Source organism: Pongo pygmaeus, chromosome 5 (assembly GCF_028885625.2).
Source record: "Pongo pygmaeus isolate AG05252 chromosome 5, NHGRI_mPonPyg2-v2.0_pri, whole genome shotgun sequence".
Classification (NCBI taxonomy): domain Eukaryota; kingdom Metazoa; phylum Chordata; class Mammalia; order Primates; family Hominidae; genus Pongo; species Pongo pygmaeus.
In genome coordinates, this window is record NC_072378.2 from 126645935 (window position 1) to 126668650 (window position 22716).

Sequence of the window (22716 nt, forward strand, 5' to 3'; positions counted from 1 at the left end):
TCCAGCTTTGTTCCGTTGCTGGTGAGGAACTGCGTTCCTTTGGAGGAGGAAAGGTGCTCTGCTTTTTAGAGTTTCCAGTTTTTCTGCTCTGTTTTTTCCCCATCTTTGTGGTTTTATCTACTTTTGGTCTTTGATGATGGTGATGTACAGACGGGTTTTTGGTGTGGATGTCCTTTCTGTTTGTTAGTTTTCCTTCTAACAGACAGGACCCTCAGCTGCAGGTCTGTTGGAGTACCCGGCCATGTGAGGTGTCAGTCTGCCCCTGCTGGGGGGTGCCTCCCAGTTAGGCTGCTTGGGGGTCAGGGGTCAGGGACCCACTTGAAGAGGCAGGCTGCCTGTTCTCAGATCTCCAGCTGCGTGCTGGGAGAACCACTGCTCTCTTCAAAGCTGTCAGACAGGGACATTTAAGTCTGCAGAGGTTACGGCTGTCTTTTTGTTTGTCTGTGCCCTGCCCCCAGAGGTGGAGCCTACAGAGGCAGGCAGGCCTCCTTGAGCTGTGGTGGGCTCCACCCAGTTGGAGCTTCCTGGCTGTTTTGTTTACCTAAGGGAGCCTGGGCAATGGCTGGCGCCCCTCCCCCAGCCTCGCTGCCGCCTTGCAGTTTGATCTCAGACTGCTGTGCTAGCAATCAGTGAGACTCTGTGGGCGTAGGACCCTCTGAGCCAGGTGCGGGATATAATCTCCTGGTGTGCCGTTTTTTAAACCCGTCAGAAAAGCGCAGTATTCGGGTGGGAGGGACCCGATTTTCCAGGTGCCTTCTGTCACCCCTTGCTTTGACTAGGAAAGGGAACTCCCTGACCCTTTGCGCTTCCCGAGTGAGGCAATGCCTCGCCCTTCTTCGGCTCGTGCACGGTGCGCGCACCCACTGAATTGCGCCCACTGTCTGGCACTCCCTAGTGAGATGAACCCGGTACCTCAGATGGAAATGCAGAAATCACCCATCTTCTGTGTCGCTCACGCTGGGAGCTGTAGACCGGAGCTGTTCCTATTCAGCCATCTTGGCTCCTCCCCTGAGGACGTAGATTCTTAACCTACTAACATCTATTGTCTCAAAAACACTGACCAAATAAGATATTCTTCAAACTTTGATGTCCTTTTAGAACAAATAAGACTTCATCTTATTAGGGTCCTATGCTGAAGACCACACACAGAGAAACTGAATTCCATTTATTTTATACTTTTAGAGAGGCAAGAGGCTGAGTTAGTCATGACATATTTGAATATATGGTTTTAGACCACTGAGACCTGTTATTCAGCTAGTATACTAAATTACTGCTCATTTTTTCCCACTGGAATGTAGGGATTTAGAGTTCACAGTGAAAGTAATTGGGTATTTTCTCACAATTCAGAAACATATTTGAAGAATGGACTAGGACATGCAGTATATGCACCTATGTGAACTTGAAATAATTTGTGGAGAAGGGATTTAAGACCACACAGTTAGCCTCAATGCTTAGTTCTCCCCTTTGTGGCAATTCTTCAGCTTGAGCTGGAAGATAGACCATTATCATCTGAGGAAAAGATCAATCCAGATCTGTGCTACTGTTTGGGGTGCTGTGCTCATGTATTGCATTTTTGGAGGCAGCTGTTTTTCTGTTCTTTTGTTGGATGGCCATGGGTTGGATCATTTGACTGGATGGTGGCTGTGCAACAGACTCTGAAAGTTATGCATTTGAGCTCTGCATCGAAAACAAAGACTAAGAGAGGAATCATCAGAGTTTGCAGCCCTCATCTAAGCCAGGATCCAAGAATCCTAATTACCCCTCAAAACCAGATCCCATTCCCAATCCCTAAGCACCTCTAGCACCTGATATAGGAGTATGGGCTAGTTATCTAATTTCATATATTCTTTGTTTGTTTCCTGAATCTGCTTAGTAATATCAAAGATCCAAAAAAGGTTTGTAGGAAAAAAGACAATACATATCTAACATGGCTCTATTTTGAACTACTGTTCATTCAATTTCATGAACATCTTGGGAAAGCAGTTTTATGGCTTAGAGATATTTTATAGTTCTCCTAGTCAATAGCATGTAGGATTCTTCTCACTCCTGGAGTCTTTCACAGAGGATAAAAAAGAAATGTTTGGAGAAGAAGAGAGCTGTTTGGAATTCTCTTGCAGGGGTTAAAATTTGTACCCTCCAAATCTACAAAAATACAAAAAAATTACTTGGCAGGAAAAAAATTTGGACTTCAATTGAGGTCAAAGTCTTTCCTTCTGTAGTTAAATCACCCATGTCTTTATTTCTCTCTTCTTTCTTCTCTCACTCTTTTACTCTCTCTCAAGAACAGCCAATAGCCAAATTGACCTTTATCTTGAAGGTAGACACCAATTTACTGACATAAAATTCCTGTCTGATTTAAGGGCAGTAGCCAATAGGAGTTTGAGCTGAGTAGTAGCTTACTAATCATTAAGGACCGTAAACTCTTTTGGCCAAAGACTCTTATGGAATTGTCAAACAGTATTATAATGGTATTTTTTTTTCCATTCAATAAGAGTAGTACTGCACCACACAATCCCTTTTTTATTAGAGAGATTATCAAATAGATCTATAGCAAAAGAGCTTGGTGTTGAGGATAAGTAGTGCTTCTCTTTGTAAGGTATATAAAAGTGAGATAGCCACCAAATATGCATCATCTGTACACTAGTTCTTTCCTAGTCTTATTTCTGTAAAAGTTTGGTTATCAAAGCTAGCTGTGAAAAAAAAAACCCTCAAGTTTTGTTTTGGTGGAGACAAAGTTCATCTCTAAGGTACAGCATGAAAAAGGGCCTTAGGATACTTTTTTTTTAGCCAGGTATGATAATTTTCCCCCAAAATTTCATGTACTGTAAACACCCAGGAAATTACCTTATGTATTACAAAAAAATGAGACTAAAGGAGTGCCACCCAGTTTCCTATAATACCAGATGCTTATAATACACGACTAAATGTGCATTCTTAGTCACTCCCTGACAAAAATCCAGTGCCTGGCTGGTTTTCTAAGGATTTGGATAAAACATATAGATACAATATGAAGTGGCTGAGGATGTAAAAATCAATATTAAATAGAGAGACAATGGTTACATGTTTATTTCAGATATCATAGTTAGATGTCAGCTGTTAACAGAACCTTAAACTAGCAAAGAGGAAAGGAAAAACAGCCAAGTAGGAAAATGGAGAAGGAAAAAGGCAAACTGTGATAATCTGTAGTTGTGGCTGCTTGTGGGTCTTGAGTGAAAGCTCTTTTTTCCTGTGGTTGTCTACTTGGTTTCAGGCCTTTAAAAGCTACTATTGCCTCCTGAAAGTTGTTTATTTATGAAAGATTCCTAAGAATCTTCACTCTTATATCTCCCAGTTGGAGACCACTCCATGTATCAGAGGGTAAAATATGGTATCTTTTTTTTGCTGGAAGATATGAGTCAATAGTCAAGATATACATGACATAGGATAGATATTTAGATCAATGGAGCATACTACATAGTCAGAAATAGCTCACACAAGATATACATGACATAGGATAGATATTTAGATCAATGGAGCATACTACATAGTCAGAAATAGCTCACACATATATAGTCAATTGATTTTGTACAATGATGCCAAGATAATTCAGTGGGGAAATCAATAAATCATTCAGGACCAATTAGATATTCATAAGGATAAAATGAACCTCTACTGTTACCTCAAACAATATACAAAAATTTAACAGAAATGGGTAATAGACTTATAAACTAAGGCTAAAAAATGAGCTATTCAAAGGAACTTGTGGCTTTTGACCCCCTCCTTGTCACACTTTTACAGTTTTGCTAGGATTATGCTAGTAACAGATGAGGCATGTACCAGTGACATCCGCAGTAAGTTTATAAAGCTTTCCTCAGAAGAATTGATGTAATGCAGTTCAACTTTTCATTATTCTGGTGAGTAATTTCATGCAAAAAATTGGAAAACTTTTCTTTAAGTCTTCTGGCATCATGATGCAGCTGTTCTGAAAAACAGTAGATAATCCTTATATAACTTGTCACCTGATTTGTTTCAGTATATCTTTTCCCACTGTGGTGCTAATCATCAATAATCTGTACTACCCTCTTTGCACATTTCCAAGGATTTGGCCTGTTGGAATATCATGGGAGGTGAGGGCTTTAGTGAGGGTTCCTGTGTGGCATAACCCTCAGCTGGGGCACTGGGCTCACCTTCCAAGTGGTTATGCCTCATTGATTAAACTGTCTCATTGCTTGTATGTCATTGATAAGAATTGTGTTACATGGCCATCTTTTGCTTTGAGTGTATTTTTTTTTTTTATTTCCTATGGTATGGGTAAGTAAAAATAGGAGGTTAAAATTACATGGTAGAAGAAACCACTTAGTGTCTGTCACACAAGCTTACTAGCCGTAGCCAAATCTCTTTGTTATGAAAGTGGGAATTTGTTCTAAAACAATTGATAGGATTTGAGCACCGTGTGAATTTTACATTTCCTAATTATGTGGACACCTAAAACATCTACCAGCTACATCAGTTTACTGTGTGTTAAAAGCCACATCTATCTACATTTAGTGTTACAACTTCTAGTCCAATTCCAGATAACCCTTCTTACACTACCTCACAATAACTCACAAGTTGCAGCTCTTCAGATATCAACAAGAAAATTTCAGATCACTTTTCAAAGTAAAGTATTATCTCTATTATATTATGCATGTTTAATCTATTGAATGAGTGCTACCATTTTTGTTAGGTTTCTATTTTTTAATGTGCAACCAACAAAGTATTCAACTGTTGTGTGACTAACCCCATTTTCCACATAAGTCCTATGTTTTTGATGTACAATTTTGCATAGTGAGTGTTAGGAACACATACGTGTGTTACAGCAGAACTGACTGTACATGTGATGCCTGGACTTTGTTAAAACCTATGTTTGTTTTCCATGAAACTATCTGGCTCTTTTAACTAGTGAAAGTTACTTTTTAACTTACCTTCCCTTATTATTCTAAGAAAGGGAAGAGCACAGACCTTTAAAAACTAAACCATACTGGCATGATCTCACCTCTCCTAACAAAATTACCAAGTGCTCTGAACTAGCAATATGATGTCTCATCCGAAAGAAAAGCTTACCTTTTGGCAAACTAAGATTTTTCAGGAAAATCATGTTCTTCCAAAACTATTATTTGTATATTATTTGCCACAAGGCCCTGATCAGAGTTAAATTTATTTTTGCACATATCCACATATATTACACATGTATCTTGACATTTATTTCTTAGGTGCTAAACACACTGAAACTATACTTCCTCTGTAATCAGTAAACTACAGGACTTCTTAAATGCTGATAAAAATGCTGAAGTGTTTAAATATCATTAAAAAATACATTGACTATTATTGTCATTTTCAATGTATTTTAATGTTATTTCATAGAGAACAATATATTTTCATGACTTTGTTGAATTTGACTTTGTATTTTGCCATGGTGTAGGTGTAGATATACCCTAGCAACTACAAAGAGTTAATATGTTCCTTTGTATCCCTAATACAGTGGTCTAGTAGAGGGTAACTTTGCATAAAGGAGATCTCCTGGAAGATTCTTTTCAATTCTGGGTTTAGGCGCAACACATTCACATGGGAACACTCACTTTGCTCGTTAGAGTGATTGAGAAAATGAAGGAAGATCATAACTTCACACTACAAGTGATTATACTCCAGGGAAAGAACGTCTAAAGGCCTCTTCCTCTTTTAAAAATTTTCTTTTACTGGCAGAAAGAAAATTGTCCTCACCACTATAAAGTACTTTGCTCTTGTTCCAATGTAGGACCAATCAACTGTGCCTTGTTTTTTTTTGTAAAGTTGGATACATAATTTTTCTTGACATAAAATCATTATATGCTCATTTTAGAAAATGCAGATGAACATAAGAAAATTAACTATAATTATATATTCCACCTAGAGATAACTTTTGCTACTGTTTTTGTATGTATTCTATTAGTTCTGTTTCTGTATGTACTGTATACCGACTTCATTTTTTTTCAGTTAACACAAAGAGCACACACAAGCCATCTCAATAATTATTTAATATGTTGAATGCATGTTTCATTTTATGTCTGTACAATAATTTATTTAACCTGTTTCTCATTATTAGACATTTAATTTTTCCCAAGTTTTTTTTACTAGTAAATAATGTCTTGATTAATCTCTTTTGTTATTATATCTTTTTGCAGGCTAATGATTATTCCTTAATCAAGAAATACACAAAAATGTCTATCTTCCCACACCCTTGCTAAATCAGAGTATTATTGTTCTATTTCTTTACTTGATAAGTGAAAAACAAGTATCTTATTTTAATTTGTGATATAGTTTGGATATTTGTTCCTGCCCAAATCCCGTGTTGAACTGTAATCCCCAATGTTGGAGGTGGGACCTGGTAGGAGATGTTTGGGTCTTGGGGGTGGATTCCGCATCCCTTGGTGCTGTCCCTGCAATAGTGAGACCTTGAGAGATCTGGTTGTTTAAGTGTGTGGCACCTCCCCCCAACTCTCTCTTGTTCCTGCTTTCAACATGTAATGTGCCTACTGCCGCTTCACCCCCTGCCATGAGTAAAAGCTCCCTGCGGCTTCCCCAGAAGCTAAGCAGATGCCAGCCAGCACCATGCATGTACAGCCTGCAGAACCATGTGCCCATTAAAACTATTTTCTTTATAAATTACCCAGTCTCAGGTATTTCTTTACAGCAATGCAAGAATGGCCTAATACAATTTGCATTTCTTTGCTATCCAGTTAGGCTGAGTTTTAAAAATTATTAATTATTTAGAGTTTTTCCTTATAGGTGTATTATGTTTCAGACAATTTCTACAGGGATCTAAGAATTCCTTAGAGTACATTGAGATCAAAAAGTCCTGAAATACCCCTCTACTCTTCCCCCAAAATTGTTTCCTCTCTTACAAGACAAACAAGAGACATTTTAATTTTGATACAGTTTTTTTCATGCCTCTATGCCTTTGTCTGTATTTGTCCTTCTTCCTCGGATATCCTTCGCCACCTGAGAGAAAACATGTCCTCAGACGCCAAGGTTGGCTCAAATTTCTGTTCTGCCATAGTATTCTGTGGCATCTGTTAGCTCACTTATCATGGAATGCCTGGCTTTAGGGTTAGTGCCCCGTGTCTGTATCTGGAATAGATTCTGAGCTGTTTTGTGTACTGACTGTATCTTATAATTTCTCTCTGTGTCTCTCCCCACCCTTGATTTATTCGCATCATGTCTTGAACATATCAGGTGTGTAGTACCTAGTAAATTTATAGTTACAAACAAGTGATGAAGGGAAATATAAGTAAAACACAATTTGGCTTTATAACTCTCTTAAGTGAAATGAGCCAGTGCTCAACATAGAAAAGAATGATTTACCTTGAATAGATTTAAACTTTAATTTAGTATATAAGACAGCTTACATATGATCCATTCAAATAAAATAAAAAAGACATATATATACCAGCATAATTTAAATAATTACACTTTTCATTGTCTGAATCTTTGCTATACATTGAACAAATGGAGCAGGCAGAGTGTTGTTTTGCACATGGGTCTGACAGATTTCCTCCCAATGGGTCCTGTTCTGATTGGGCTGTGATGCTTACTGCTTTGGGAAGAGTCTGAACTCTTTTCATAGTAGTGGGTGGTAGGAAAGGTCAGTTATTGATATCTATAAAGATTATTATTGACTTCTGGCTGGGTGCGGTGGCTCACGCCTGTAATCCCAGCACTTTGGGAGGCCGAGGTGGGCAGATCACGAGGTCAGGAGATCAAGACCATCCTGGCCAACATGGTGAAACCCCATCACTACTTAAAAAAAAAAAAAAATTAGCCAGGCATGGCAGCACGTGCCTATAGTCCCAGCTACTGGGGAGGCTGAGGCAGGAGAATTGCTTGAACCTGGGAGACAGAGGCTGCAGTGAGCTGAGGTGGCACCACTGCACTCCAGCCTGGGTGACAGAGTGAGACTCCATCTCAAAAATAAATAAATAAATAAAAATTAAAATAAATAAAGATTATTATTGAATCCAACTAGTGAATGTTTTATAAAATAAGAAACACCATATTTTTACTTCATCTTCCTCACCACTATCCTACACACATGCATGCAGACATAGTCAAGCCAGCTGAAATCATTACTTCGAGGACAGGAGAATTTTCTTCCTATTTTGTCCTAAATATCCTTAGGACAGCCAAGGAGGATGTTAAGTATACTATTTTGATTTTATGAGATAAACACCTATTGATTTAAAAGTACATAAACTTCTAGTCCATTGGATGATTAGAAGGAGGACCTTTCTTTTTCACCTCCTGAATGCTCTGACCCCAGTGCTTTTTTTGCTTGTTTGTTTTAATCTGCTAATATTGCATTGCATTTTAAAAGGACATACAATTGAACAAGTGAAGTAAAGCAGAGCAATGGCTGAGATTCTGTCATCCTTCAAGGATTTTTCCTGGCTAAACACAATGTATGAGATTTGGGGATTGTTTCTCCAAACATACACTGAACCTTATTATATAGATGAAACCACTTCAAATGCATTTCCTCTGTTAAGAGTGTTTACATTTTCAAGTAAAGTAAAAGAAGCAGTTTTCTTTACCCCCTGCTTCACAATGAAGCTGGTGAGTTTATCAAACAATCCGTTATTATGAAATTCTAACAAACTACTTGCTGTAGGTGGAAATGCAAACAATCTGATTCTTCCTGAGTTCTTAGAATCTAAACTACTTCTAGTCCTAGCTGATATATATAATAAATATGCAACCCGTGTTGTTTCATGCCGCAGCAACCTGGAGGAGTGTGTTATGGAAATGGGTTACTAGAAATGAGCAATATTGGCCAGGCGCGGTGGCTTACGCCTGTAGTCCCAGCACTTTGGGAGGCTGAGGTGGGCAGATCATGAGGTCAGGAGTTCAAGACCAGCCTGGCCAACATAGTGGAACCCCATCTCTATTAAATATACAAAAATTAGCTGGGCATGGTGGTGCACACCTGTAGTCCCAGCTACTTGGGAGGCTGAGGCAGGAGAATCGCTTGAACCCAGGAGGTGGAGGTTGTGGTGAGCCAAGATCACAAGATCACACCACTGCACTCCAGCCTAGGCAACAGACTGAGACTCCATCTCAAAAAAAAAAAAAAAAAAGAGCAGTATTTCCTTGGTTCTCATTTTCATCTCCTGTTTTTAGACTTACTTCAATTCAAAGGTTTTCTTTTATCTGGGAATTATGCTGCATGGCATTCATGTGCTCTCAAATTCTCAATGTCCATAAATACTCATGGCACCTGTCACCTATACTGTCTACTCCCTATGTTCCCAATATACTTGCTCTTAGAAAATACTGTGAGTGTAAGCAAATAGCTGTGTGCTACATCCCACTGCCCATGGAACTGGGGTATGGCTTGTATCCTGTACCCTACAATGCTGCAAGGCCATTAGCAAGTATGTCTCTGTTGTCTTCAAACTGCTATCCCCTCTCTAGGGGTATATACCAAAGAATTGGCTTGAACCTCAATATCTTACAGTTTTTTTTAAATCAGCTTTTTAATGTTTTTTCCATTTTAATTTGCAGTCTCCATCTCCTTAAAACTCAGATATCAGGTTGAGTCAGGAGACTAATCTGATTAGTAGTAGACTCCTTATTGTACTGACTATCACACTTAGTACCACTCCTGCTCACCAATCCAGTTGTTTTTATTGGCCCAAGTCTATGAACCTGGTTCTCATCCATTAAAATGAGCTCTGTCCATTCTAATGCCTCTCACTCAGATAAACATCTGTCTGGCTTGCCTATATCTGCTAGACCTGGACACATCTGTCTGAATCTGAGCTGTGCATATCACTTAGACTTGGGACCTTCCACACTATGACAATCTCTCTCTCCAAACATAGTCATTGCCCTAAACATAGTTCAAACTTCACATCTAAAATGCCAGTTTGTTCTGCTACCTTAGATAAGGAAGTATTTTTTTAATATGGCCTTCTTATGATTAAAACCTATTTTTAAGAAAACTTTGGGGGAAGGAGTGGCAAGAGAAAACAGTGATTTTGTGCTAGTTGTCCCAGATTTCTGTGAATTGGCCCAGCATGTTCAGTGGAGGCCTGTCAGTTCTGATTCTTTGATTTGAGACTTATCTCTTTGCCAATCATATACAGGAGTCCATTGTCTTCAAAAATTTATATTTTTAAAGATTATGCATGACACATTTCATTTAGAAACACATATTATTTTAGTTTTTAATATTTTTTCTATTCTGAGGAGATTATTTCTACTATATTTAGTAGTTTTTAAGATTCTAGAAAAGGTATTTCTATGTTTAATTCTGTCCTTCTCTCATTTTACTGTATATTAGGCCTTGTGCTAGAATCTATTTATCATGGTAGTTTAAAATGCCCAGGGCTACCTGGTAAGCTGAATAAACCTTGACTGGAGAATACTCTGCATGCATCAGAAACCCAGTGACTGTGTAAGAAGAAGATAATAAGCATTAGCTGCTTATATGATAACTAAGTTGTTTTCTCAAGTTAACTTGATTTTATCAGACTATTGGTATAGTATATCAAAAAGCAGTGGAGTTTTTCTTTCAGCTTTTTCATTGCTTTTCAGGTATCTGAAAACTGAAGAGTGGAGAATATGTTCGGCAGGGAACAAGAGGATTCTTTTAGAAATAAGAGATAGAAGGTGAGTAGGAAATTGAGCAAGTTGAAAGAAATTTAAATATATGTAAACCAATGTTTTAGTCAGATAGTTTAAGAAAATGCAATGTAAAGTAGCTTTTAGCCAAACCTCTTTTGGGAAAACACACAAAATATTAATAGCAAGTTTTAGTCTTAAAAGTCTCAACCTTGTCTTGATTATGGGGGTTATGGGTAAGGGGAATGGCTGAATTTAAAGAAAATTTGCATAGAGGATGATGATAATTATTTTATCACTCTAATCCTTTGCTATTTTGGAAGTATGCCTTTATATATACATAATAAATATGTTTTATTTATTCTGTTTTATATGAAAGTCAGAGTATATAATTTTGAAGCTGACTAGTGAAGTGACCATTTTACTTGCAGTTATTTTCTCTCTGAATCCATCAGGAAACATTTTAATAGATTTTCTTCCAAGATAGGCAAGCACTTGTAGAAGCAAAGCAAAGTGCTGGTATGCAATTTCAGAAATCTGTTGACTACATGTTCCCATATGTGTTCCAGGAAATTCACATTTGGATTTCAGTACAACTCAAGAGTTATGGTAGTGCTATCCAACACTTTTTTGAATGGTAGTTTGCTTGATACCAACATGAAACTTGCCAAACTCAGCAGGCCAAATCCTAGTTTTGGAATATGTGGGAACCAAGAAATCAGCAGTTAAATGATGAGGGCTGTATCACTTTCAGTCTTCTAAGGAAACAAATTCTACCTAATGGTCTAGAGGGTCATTTTGAATATAACCAATAATTGTTTAAAAATGAAATGTCTTTTTTGTGGCATATCATAATACATATAACATTTAATAATAAAAATCTACTCTATTACATTTCTTCTTGTGAATACTGTCTGCAATGTTTCAGCTTTTCAGACTTAATTATAGCTGGCTAGACATGTATAATTATGCTTACCTCTAGAAATGAAAACACAGTAGTATTCATTGTGTGTATGAAAACTAAGTTACAAATTCACCTTATAGCATTTCAAAACTGCCCCAGTTAAAGTGAATAGACTGGCATTAAACTCATTGAATACAGAGCTTCACATCTTCTAGTAAAACATTGCTATTAACTTGGCAAAAAAAAATGGTGTGTTAAAATTACAATACATATAATAAAATAAGAAATTATAACCCACAGTTGACCAGTCTGTTTCTGTTCCTGAGAATAAGCTATAAAATCTAAGTTCTGGAGGAGACATCAAAGATCAGTGATCAAATCCCCAGGCTTTATTTAGCAAAGGTAAAGCCAAGTCATTCAATATGAATTGCTGTCTATTCTATTCCTATTCTAAAGATACAGATTATGCCATTTCTTCCTTGTCTGTTTCAATGCCTAACCACATAATGAAAAATTATACAATAACTCTAATTATGGCCCCTCCTGCTAAGGTTTAAAAATATTCCTTGTAATGTTTTTAAAATCTTTCATCTTGTCATGATGTAGAACAATTGGTTAACATTCTCCTTGTAATAGCCTTCCACTCTAAGACAGTAGGTAAAGCATCCACTTCTTTGTCTTAAAACATCCAACTTCTTTAACGGTATGTTGTAATAATTGTTTTTCCTCTTTTTAATAGTTATTTCTAGGCCTCTGGAAATTTCATTTTAATAACTCTTTCAAAAGTGGAAAAAATATTTTATAATGCTCTTGAATGAAAATGTGAAAAATGGCAGGTACATTATTTTCTGTCCTCTTTACATAAATCTGTACATTTATGGTTATATTATGCTTACTTTTTTCTATTAAAAGGTTATTTAGTCTCTCAGCCATTGTGATTGATATATCTTTTGTTTTTTCTGCCTTTCTGGTGGTCTACTAGACTTCATCCATCTTATATCTGTTTATATAGAAGGAGAAATTCTGGACGCTTTAGTACAACTTTGTGACTTATCAGTATCCTATGTCTGTTGTGAAACTTAGGTAATTTAAGGCTCATATCCTGCTGTTAAGTAAAAAAGATGAATTTAGCATCTTTGTAAATCCTGCAATCTGTTACTTAATGTAATTAATTTTCTCAGATAACCATTATTATTCCAATTTTACTGCTTAAAAATATTAAATGAGAGGCTGAGTCACTTGCCCAGTGTAATGTCTTATTAGATAGAGGCATCTGAAAACCTTTGGATCACTGCCCTTCCCACAAGACCACATTGCTAATATTTCACTTTATTTGTGTAGATAAAGCCTTGGACTCTTAATGCTTCACTGTTTGTTTTTTAAAAAGTATGCTATCAAATGCAGTGCAAATTTTGGAGAAATAAATACTACACTGTATTTTTTTTAATGAAGTAAAAATAATGTTTCAATGCTGTTATGCTTTCATTAAAAGCCTGGCCTATAAATGATTGCATACAGTCAATTGAGATGATACCTTTTGGGACCAACCTTATTATCCAGAGTTTAGCGTTCCAGGGTCAGTGTGGGTAAGAAGGTTTATAATGACATAAAAATATTTCCTGGCAGTGAAATCTCTGGGACTAGAGCTTATCATAATCAATTTGATGTATTTTCTATATTTTTCTCCCACCAATTACATTTACTAGATAATCTAGGTATAATCCTACCTAGAATCAGGCAGGTGTACTAATCACCTTTGAAAGACTTTTTAGTCTATGGTTTTGTAAAGTGGAGTGATCAAGGAAATGATAATTTTAACAAAATGCTTTTCAGTCCACCAAAGTTATTTGTTTCCAGGATGTTAGTGTTATGCTACATGATGATAAATGAAAATGATCACAAATCTGTTAGTTGAGACATCACTTCTATGGAATCTATAGTGTCTTTTGAGGTCCCAGCTTTAGTGAGGACCTTGGACACAACTCTACTTATTAATATCACCCAGATATGATATATCCTTCTAAATATGAGATATTGATTGGCATTGCAGGGAAATCTATTTTAAATACTTCCATGATGTTAAGGATGCAGTTTAGGGTTCAAGCTCCTGAAATATGAAGTACAATATCAAGGATGAAAACTTTAAAAAATATTTTAGATCAATGACCTCACAAAATTTTTCACTTTCCTTTAGAATGTTTAAAATCTATTTATTTTTAATAATATCTAATCATTACTCCCCTTTTCACCATGTGTCATTAGCCTAAATAAATAAAAATAAATCAGCTGAATTTTGTTTGCTTATAGAAATAAAAGAAAAATAGAACTTACAGATATGCCATCTGATTTCTTTGATTTCTTTTAGGCATATGGCCTGCTTTCTTTCTGGCCCTAGATTAATGTATTAATTCACATGGCTGTTATTTATTAAGATGTATGAATTGATAGTTTACATTGGAGAGTTAGTTACATTGGAGAGTTATAGTTTGCATTATGTTGTCACATGATGCAAAGGTCTGTAATGGGCATTGAAGGTTTTTTTTTTCATAGGGTGTGACTTGCTAATTGGTAAACTACATTCAGTCAACCTGTATATGAGTCATTTAAAAGTTTTCATTGATTACGCACAACAGAAAGAGGTCCGTAGACAGTAATTTTTATTTTAATGCCAAACTAAATAGCTCATTCCTTTTAAGCAAAGTTTCTTAAACAAATGTGTTTAAAATTGCCTGGCATGAGAAAAGGAAGCTAAATTTGTCAGAAAATTAAAATATAAAGTAAAGCCAGTTTACACTTAGATATTTCTCAAAATTGATTTTTCCATACCATATGTTCTTACATAAAACAATCAGATATATCTGTATCATGCTCATTTTTGACTCTGGCCCAGTTGAAATTGGTTTTCCACCAAGTCTGTTGAAGGCCAAGGCCATGGCCCTTATAACTTAAGCCAAATCAGACAACAAGCAGCCTCTTTGGCTCCTTGGTTGGTGGAAAGACTTTGTAATGTTATAACCTCAGTTTGAGCAAAAATACAGCTTGAAATTATAGTGTCTCCTGGATTTCTTCACCCAGTTTTGTCTACAAATGGAAATAAGTTTATATACTTACTGAGTAATGGAGACATACTTTAAGAAAGTGCTTTTTAATGTTTCCAAGAATAAAAAAATTAATAATTGTATGGAAGTTACCATAACAATTTTAAGTTCTTTGACCTTTTATTTTTTTCAAATGATCAATTTTGGTTTTGTTCTACCCTCATTTTATTCGCATATGGGAGCTAGAGCCTGAAATGCACATTTTCTAGTGTTGAGTGTTCGGTTTATAATGCTAATATTTCTGCAGGACCCAAAACAAAATGAAATAAGTTAATAGTAGAAGGTTAGCTTTAGAAAACATTGTGCCAATTGTCTCTATTTAAGCAGCCATATAGTGTTGGAGTATAGACTCCATAAATAAAATTAGAATTAAAATATAAAAACACTTTTATTTAATGAATATTTATTGAGCAATTGGAAAACCATGGGAGATTGGCTTTTTTTTTTCTTCCAACAGAGAGACCTTTAAAATTGCCATGATTTTGTATTATTCTCTCATTATTAGTAATTACCCTGGAAGAAAGCGTGATGTTAATGCCCAGTAAAATGTAGTCTCTCTCACTCTCTCTCTCTCCCCTCTTCAGACATTCTCTTTGTATTTACTTTTCACATTTTATTTTATAAATTTCAAATTAAATACCTTTCTTAAGGGCTTCTCTTATTATATAAACCTAAATTGGGCTTAACAAATTGAGAAACATATGAAGTATTTCATTTGGATACAAACCTTAAATAAAAATGTAGCTGAATGATATGTGACCTATTGAAAACTAAATAAAGTAAGGGCTCCTAATGACTAAAAGTATAGAAAGGGAATTATCTGATCTCTACATGACACAGAAAGAAATCTATTTGTTGATAGAAAAAATTAATCACATATTAACATCTGGACTTCATGTGGATACAGTGTTTGTTTAACAATTAGCAGCAGTGCCTTTTCAGCTACATTCCTACATCTGGGAACAAAACATCATAGAAACTAAAAATAAAGACAAGGAGAAAATAAAAAATTGCCTGCTGTAAAATAGCACAGTTACTCTACATTATAAATTAAAGGGATCTTGTCACCCTCTTTGGGAGTACAAACACACTTTCTGCAATAGATACACCCCAGTTACTACCCAGAGATGCCCTGTAAACTGATATTTTATTATATATTCAGGGGAAAAGATTATAATTTTATATAATGACAAAATGAGATAGGACTTAAAGATTCATTGAAAATATTTTAAAGTACTTGCACACTGATGCACTTTTAATTAAGCAAAATACAGCAACATCAATGGATAAAATAATTATCTTATGTTTCTTTAAGACATAATACACAAGGACTGTTTAAACTTTATTACATACTTTGAAGAAGGTAGCTTACATAGATACAAAAGAGTATACATTGGTAATTTATGGCTAGCAAAGGTATGTATTTTTGTTATGCTTACAAGGAGAAAAATTATAGAATACCAACTACATTGGATGTTCTGGATTTTTTTTCTCCTATTAAGAAGGGCAAAATAAATATTTACTTATGCCTAAGAACAATCTCATACTGGCAGTTTTCCTGAGACTGTAATGCAGGTTTGTATTCTCTGTTAAACTGTAGATTCTATGGAAGATACATTCTATAGTTTCTCCAAAGTATTGTAGAATATGTACCACATGTTTTCTGATGCTGCTTATCTTTTAATTGGCTGGAGAATAAGCACATATGGTAAACACAAGCATGGCCTGTAGTTCATCGTAGGGATGAAAATATTCTCCAGAGATTTGAACTTTGCTTGTCAGATCCCTCTGGGCCTACTTGAAAGAGGTTGGTTATTGCCTCTGACATTGGACCGATAACCCTAGAGCAAAAAGGAAGCCTGAAAACTTTGGCCTATCAGACTTGGTTATGCATGTATGAGGGTTTTCTCTGGGACTTCTCAGGGAAAGAGGAGTTTTTTCCTCTTCCTTGGTTTTAGCTATTATTTCTTTATTATATTGAAAAGTTTCAGTCTGTCAATCAATTGCTACTGTTCTGAACAACTGACCACTAATATTTGTACATGAATGTTTGTACCAAATTGATTATTTTGGCCACGTGAAGACGGCTGTAGTTTATCAAAGCTAAAAAACTTTGAAAGAGGGGGAGGAGCCAAGATGGCCGAATAGGAACAGCTCCGGTCTACAGCTCCCAGCGCGAGCCACGCAGAAGACGGGTGATTTCTGCATTTCCATCTGAGGTACCGTGTTCATCTCACTAGGGAGTGCCAGACAGTGGGTGCAGGTCAGTGGGTGAGCGCACCGTGCGCCAGCCGAAGCAGGGGCAAGGCATTGCCTCACTCGGGAAGCGCAAGGGGTCAGGGAGTTCCCCTTCCAGGGGTGACAGACGGCACCTGGAAAATCGGGCCACTCCCACCCGAATACTGTGCTTTTCCGACGGGCTTAGGAAACGGTGTCCCAGGAGAGTATAGCCCGCACCTGGATCAGAGGGTCCTCGCCCACGGAGTCTCGCTGATTGCTAGCACAGCAGTCTGAGATCAAACAGCAAGTCAGCAGCGAGGCTGGGGGAGGGGCGCCCGCCATTGCCCAGGCTCGCTTAGGTAAACAAAGCAGCCTGGAAGCTTGAACTGGGTGGAGCCCACCACAGCTCAAGGAGGCCTGCCTGCCTCTGTAGGCTCCACCTCTGGGGGCAGGACACAGACAAACAAAAAGACAGCAGTAACCTCTGCAGACTTAAATGTCCCTGTCTGACAGCTGTGAGGAGAGCAGTGGTTCTCCCAGCATGCAGCTGGAGATCTGACAACGGGCTGACTGCCTCCTCAAGTGGGTCCCTGACCCCTGACCCCCGAGCAGCCTAACTGGGAGGCACCCCCCAGCAGGGGCAGACTGACACCTCACACGGCCGGCCAGGTACTCCAACAGACCTGCAGCTGAGGGTTCTGTCTGTTAGAAGGAAAACTAACAGAAAGGACATCCACACCAAAAACCCATCTGTACATCACCATCATCAAAGACCAAAAGTAGATAAAACCACAAAGATGGGGAAAAAACAGCAGAAAAACTGGAAACTCTAAAAACCAGAGTACCTCTCCTCCTCCAAAGGAACGCAGTTCCTCACCAGCAACAGAACAAAGCTGGACGGAGAATGACTTTGACGAGCTGAGAGAAGAAGGCTTCAGACGATCAAATTACTCCGAGCTACGGGAGGATATTCAAACCAAAGGCAAAGAAGTTGAAAACTTTGAAAAAAATTTAGAAGAATGTATAACTAGAATAACCAATACAGAGAAGTGCTTAAAGGAGCTGATGGAGCTGAAAACCAAGGCTCGAGAACTACGTGAAGAATGCAGAAGCCTCAGGAGCCGATGCGATCAAATGGAAGAAAGGGTATCAGCCCTCGAAGATGAAATGAATGAAATGAAGTGAGAAGGGAAGTTTAGAGAAAAACGAATAAAAAGAAACGAGCAAAGCCTCCAAGAAATGTGGGACTACGTGAAAAGACCAAATCTACGTCATTGGTGTACCTGAAAGTGACGGGGAGAATGGAAACAAGTTGGAAAACACTCTGCAGGATATTATCCAGGAGAACTTCCCCAATCTAGCAAGGCAGGCCAACATTCAGATTCAGGAAATACAAAGAACACCACAAAGATACTCCTCGAGAAGAGCAACTCCAAGACACATAATTGTCAGATTCACCAAAGTTGAAATGAAGGAAAAAATGTTAAGGGCAGCCAGAGAGAAAGGTCGGGTTACCATTAAAGGGAAGCCCATCAGACTAACAGCGGATCTCTCAGCAGAAACCCTACAAGCCAGAAGAGAGTGGGGGCCAATATTCAACATTCTTAAAGAAAAGAATTTTCAACCCAGAATTTCATATCCTGCCAAACTAAGCTTCATAAGTGAAGGAGAAATAAAATACTTTACAGACAAGCAAATGCTGAGAGATTTTGTCACCACCAGGCCTGCCCTAAAAGAGCTCCTGAAGGAAGCGCTAAACATGGAAAGGCACAACCGGTACCAGCCACTGCAAAATCATACCGAAATGTAAAGACCATCAAGACTAGGAAGAGACTGCATCAACTAACGAGCAAAATATCCAGCTAACATCATAATGACAGGATCAAATTCACACATAACAATATTAACTTTAAATGTAAATGGACTAAATGCTCCAATTAAAAGACACAGACTGGCAAACTGGATAAAGACTCAAGACCCATCAGTGTGCTGTATTCAGGAAACCCATCTCACGTGCAGAGACACACATAGGCTCAAAATAAAAGGATGGAGGAAGATCTACCAAGCAAATGGAAAACAAAAAAAGGCAGGGGTTGCAATCCTAGTCTCTGATAAAACAGACTTTAAACCAACACAGATCAAAAGAGACAAAGAAGGCCATTACATAATGGTAAAGGGATTAATTCAACAAGAAGAGCTAACTATCCTAAATATATATGCACCCAATACAGGAGCACCCAGATTCATAAAGCAAGTCCTGAGTGACCTATAAAGAGACTTAGACTCTCACACATTAATAATGGGAGACTTTAACACCCCACTGTCAACATTAGACAGATCAACGAGACAGAAAGTCAACAAGGATACCCAGGAATTGAACTCAGCTCTGCACCAAGCGGACCTAATAGACATCTACAGAACTCTCCACCCCAAATCAACAGAATATACATTTTTTTCAGCACCACACCACACCTATTCCAAAATTGACCATATGCTTGGAAGTAAAGCTCTCCTCAATAAATGTAAAAGAACAGAAATTGTAACAAACTGTCTCTCAGATCACAGTGCAATCAAGCTAGAACTCAGGATTAAGAATCTCACTCAAAACCGCTCAACTACGTGGAAACTGAACAACCTGCTCCTGAATGACTACTGGGTACATAATGAAATGAAGGCAGAAATAAAGATTTTCTTTGAAACCAATGAGAACCAAGACACAACATACCAGAATCTCTGGGATGCATTCAAAGCAGTGTGTAGAGGGAAATTTATAGCACTAAATGCCGAAAGAGAAAGCAGGAAAGATCCAAAATTGACACCCTAACATCACAATTAAAAGAACTAGAAAAGCAAGAGCAAACACATTCAAAAGCTAGCAGAAGGTAAGAAATAACTAAAATCAGAGCAGAACTGAAGGAAATAGAGACACAAAAAACCCTTCAAAAAATAAATGAATCCAGGAGCTGGTTTTTTGAAAGGATCAACAAAATTGATAGACCGCTAGCAAGATTAATAAAGAAAAAAAGAGAGAAGAATCAAATAGATGCCATAAAAAATGATAAAGGGGATATAACCACCGATCCCACAGAAATACAAACTACCATGAGAGAATATTACAAACACCTCTATGCAAATAAACTAGAAAATCTAGAAGAAATGGATAAATTCCTCAACACATACACCCTCCCAAGAGTAAACCAGGAAGAAGTTGAATCTCTGAATAGACCAATAACAGGAGCTGAAATTGTGGCAATAATCAATAGCTTACCAACCAAAAAAAGTCCAGGACCAGATGGGTTCACAGCCGAATTCTACCAGAGGTACAAGGAGGAGCTGGTACCATTCCTTCTGAAACTATTCCAATCAATAGAAAAAGAGGGAATCCTCCCTAACTCATTTTATGAGGCCAGCATCATCCTGATACCAAAGCCTGGCAGAGACACAACCAAAAAAGAGAATTTTAGACCAATATCCTTGATGAACATTGATGCAAAAATCCTCAATAAAATACTGGCAAACAGAATCCAGCAGCACATCAAAAAGCTTATCCACCATGATCAAGTGGGCTTCATCCCTGGGATGCAAGGCTAGTTCAATATACGCAAATCAATAAATGTAAACCAGCATATAAACAGAACCAAAGACAAAAACCACATGATTATCTCAATAGATGCAGAAAAGGCCTTTGACAAAATTCAACAACCCTTCATGCTAAAAACTCTCAATAAATTAGGAATTGATGGGACGTATCTCAAAATAATAAGAGCTATCTATGACAAACCCACAGCCAATATCATACTGAATGGGCAAAAACTGGAAGCATTCCCTTTGAAAACTGGCACAAGACAGGGATGCCCTCTCTCACCACTTCTATTCAACATAGTGTTGGAAGTTCTGGCCAGGGCAATTAGGCAGGAGAAGGAAATCAAGGGTATTCAATTAGGAAAAGAGGAAGTCAAATTGTCCCTGTTTGCAGATGACATGATAGTATATCTAGAAAACCCCATTGTCTCAGCCCAAAATCTCCTTAAGCAGATAAGCAACTTCAGCAAAGTCTCAGGATACAAAATCAATGTGCAAAAATCACAAGCATTCTTATACATCAATAACAGACAAACAGAGAGCCAAATCATGAGTGAACTCCCATTCACAATTGCTTCAAAGAGAATAAAATACCTAGGAATCCAACTTACAAGGGATGTGAAAGACCTCTTCAAGGAGAACTACAAACCACTGCTCAAGGAAATAAAAGAGGATACAAACAAATGGAAGAACATTCCATGCTCATGGGTAGGAAGAATCAATATCATGAAAATGGCAATCCTTCCCAAGGTAATTTACAGATTCAATGCCATCCCCATCAAGATTCCAATGACTTTCTTCACAGAATTGGAAAAAACTACTTTAAAGTTCATATGGAACCAAAAAAGAGCCCGCATCGCCAAGTCAATCCTAAGCCAAAAGAACAAAGCTGGAGGCATCACACTACCTGACTTCAAACTATACTACAAGGCTACAGTAACCAAAACAGCATGGTACTGGTACCAAAACAGAGATATAGATCAATGGAACAGAACAGAGCCGTCAGAAATAATGCCACATATCTACAAGTATCTGATCTTTGACAAACCTGACAAAAACAAGAAATGGGGAAAGGATTCCCTATTTAATAAATGGTGCTGGGAAAACTGGCTAGCCATATGTAGAAAGCTGAAACTGGATCCCTTCCTTACACCTTATACAAAAATCAATTCAAGATGGATTAAAGACTTAAATGTTAGACCTAAACCCATAAAAACCCTAGAAGAAAACCTAGGCATTACCATTCAGGACATAGGCATGGGCAAGGACTTCATGTCTAAAACACCAAAAGCAATGGCAACAAAAGCCAATATTGACAAATGGGATCTAATTAAACTCAAGAGCTTCTGCACAGCAAAAGAAACTACCATCAGAGTGAACAGGCAACCTACAAAATGGGAGAAAATTTTCGCAACCTACTCATCTGACAAAGGGCTAATATCCAGAATCTACAATGAACTCCAACAAATTTACAAGAAAAAAACAAACAACCCCATCAAAACGTGGGCGAGGGACATGAACAGACACTTCTCAAAAGAAGACATTTATGCAGCCAAAAAACACATGAAAAAATGCTCACCATCACTGGCCATCAGAGAAATGCAAATCAAAACCACAATGAGATACCATCTCACACCAGTTAGAATGGCAATCATTAAAAAGTCAGGAAACAACAGGTGCTGGAGAGGATGTGGAGAAATAGGAAAACTTTTACACTGTTGGTGGGACTGTAAACTAGTTCAACCCTTGTGGAAGTCAGTGTGGCGATTCCTCAGGGATCTAGAACTAGAAATTCCATTTGACCCAGCCATCCCATTACTGGGTATATACCCAAAGGACTATAAATCATGCTGCTATAAAGACACATGCACACGTATGTTTATTGCGGCATTATTCACAATAGCAAAGACTTGGAACCAACCCAAATGTCCAACAATGATAGACTGGATTAAGAAAATGTGGCACATATACACCATGGAATACTATGCAGCCATAAAAAATGATGAGTTCATGTCCTTGTAGGGACATGGATGAAATTGGAAATCATCATTCTCAGTAAACTATCGCAAGAAGAAAAAACCAAACACCGCATATTCTCACTCATAGGTGGGAATTGAACAATGAGAACACATGGACACAGGAAGGGGAACATCACACTCTGGGGACTGTTGTGGGGTGGGGGGAGGGGGGAGGGACAGCATTGGGAGATATACCTAATGCTAGATGACGAGTTAGTGGGTGCAGCGCACCAGCATGGCACATGTATACATATGTAACTTCCCTGCACATTGCGCA

General features: G+C 37.7%; 1 protein-coding gene across 1 annotated transcript in view; it reads left to right on the top strand.

Moving 5' to 3' along the window:
* The window catches only part of CENPW (centromere protein W), a 152958-nt gene that overhangs the window by 82809 nt on the left and 47433 nt on the right, over positions 1–22716 (top strand). The window contains exon 3 of the transcript XR_008503026.2: positions 10591–10665. The gene's annotated coding sequence lies outside the window, so the exon portion shown is untranslated. The remainder of the gene's footprint in view (positions 1–10590; positions 10666–22716) is intronic.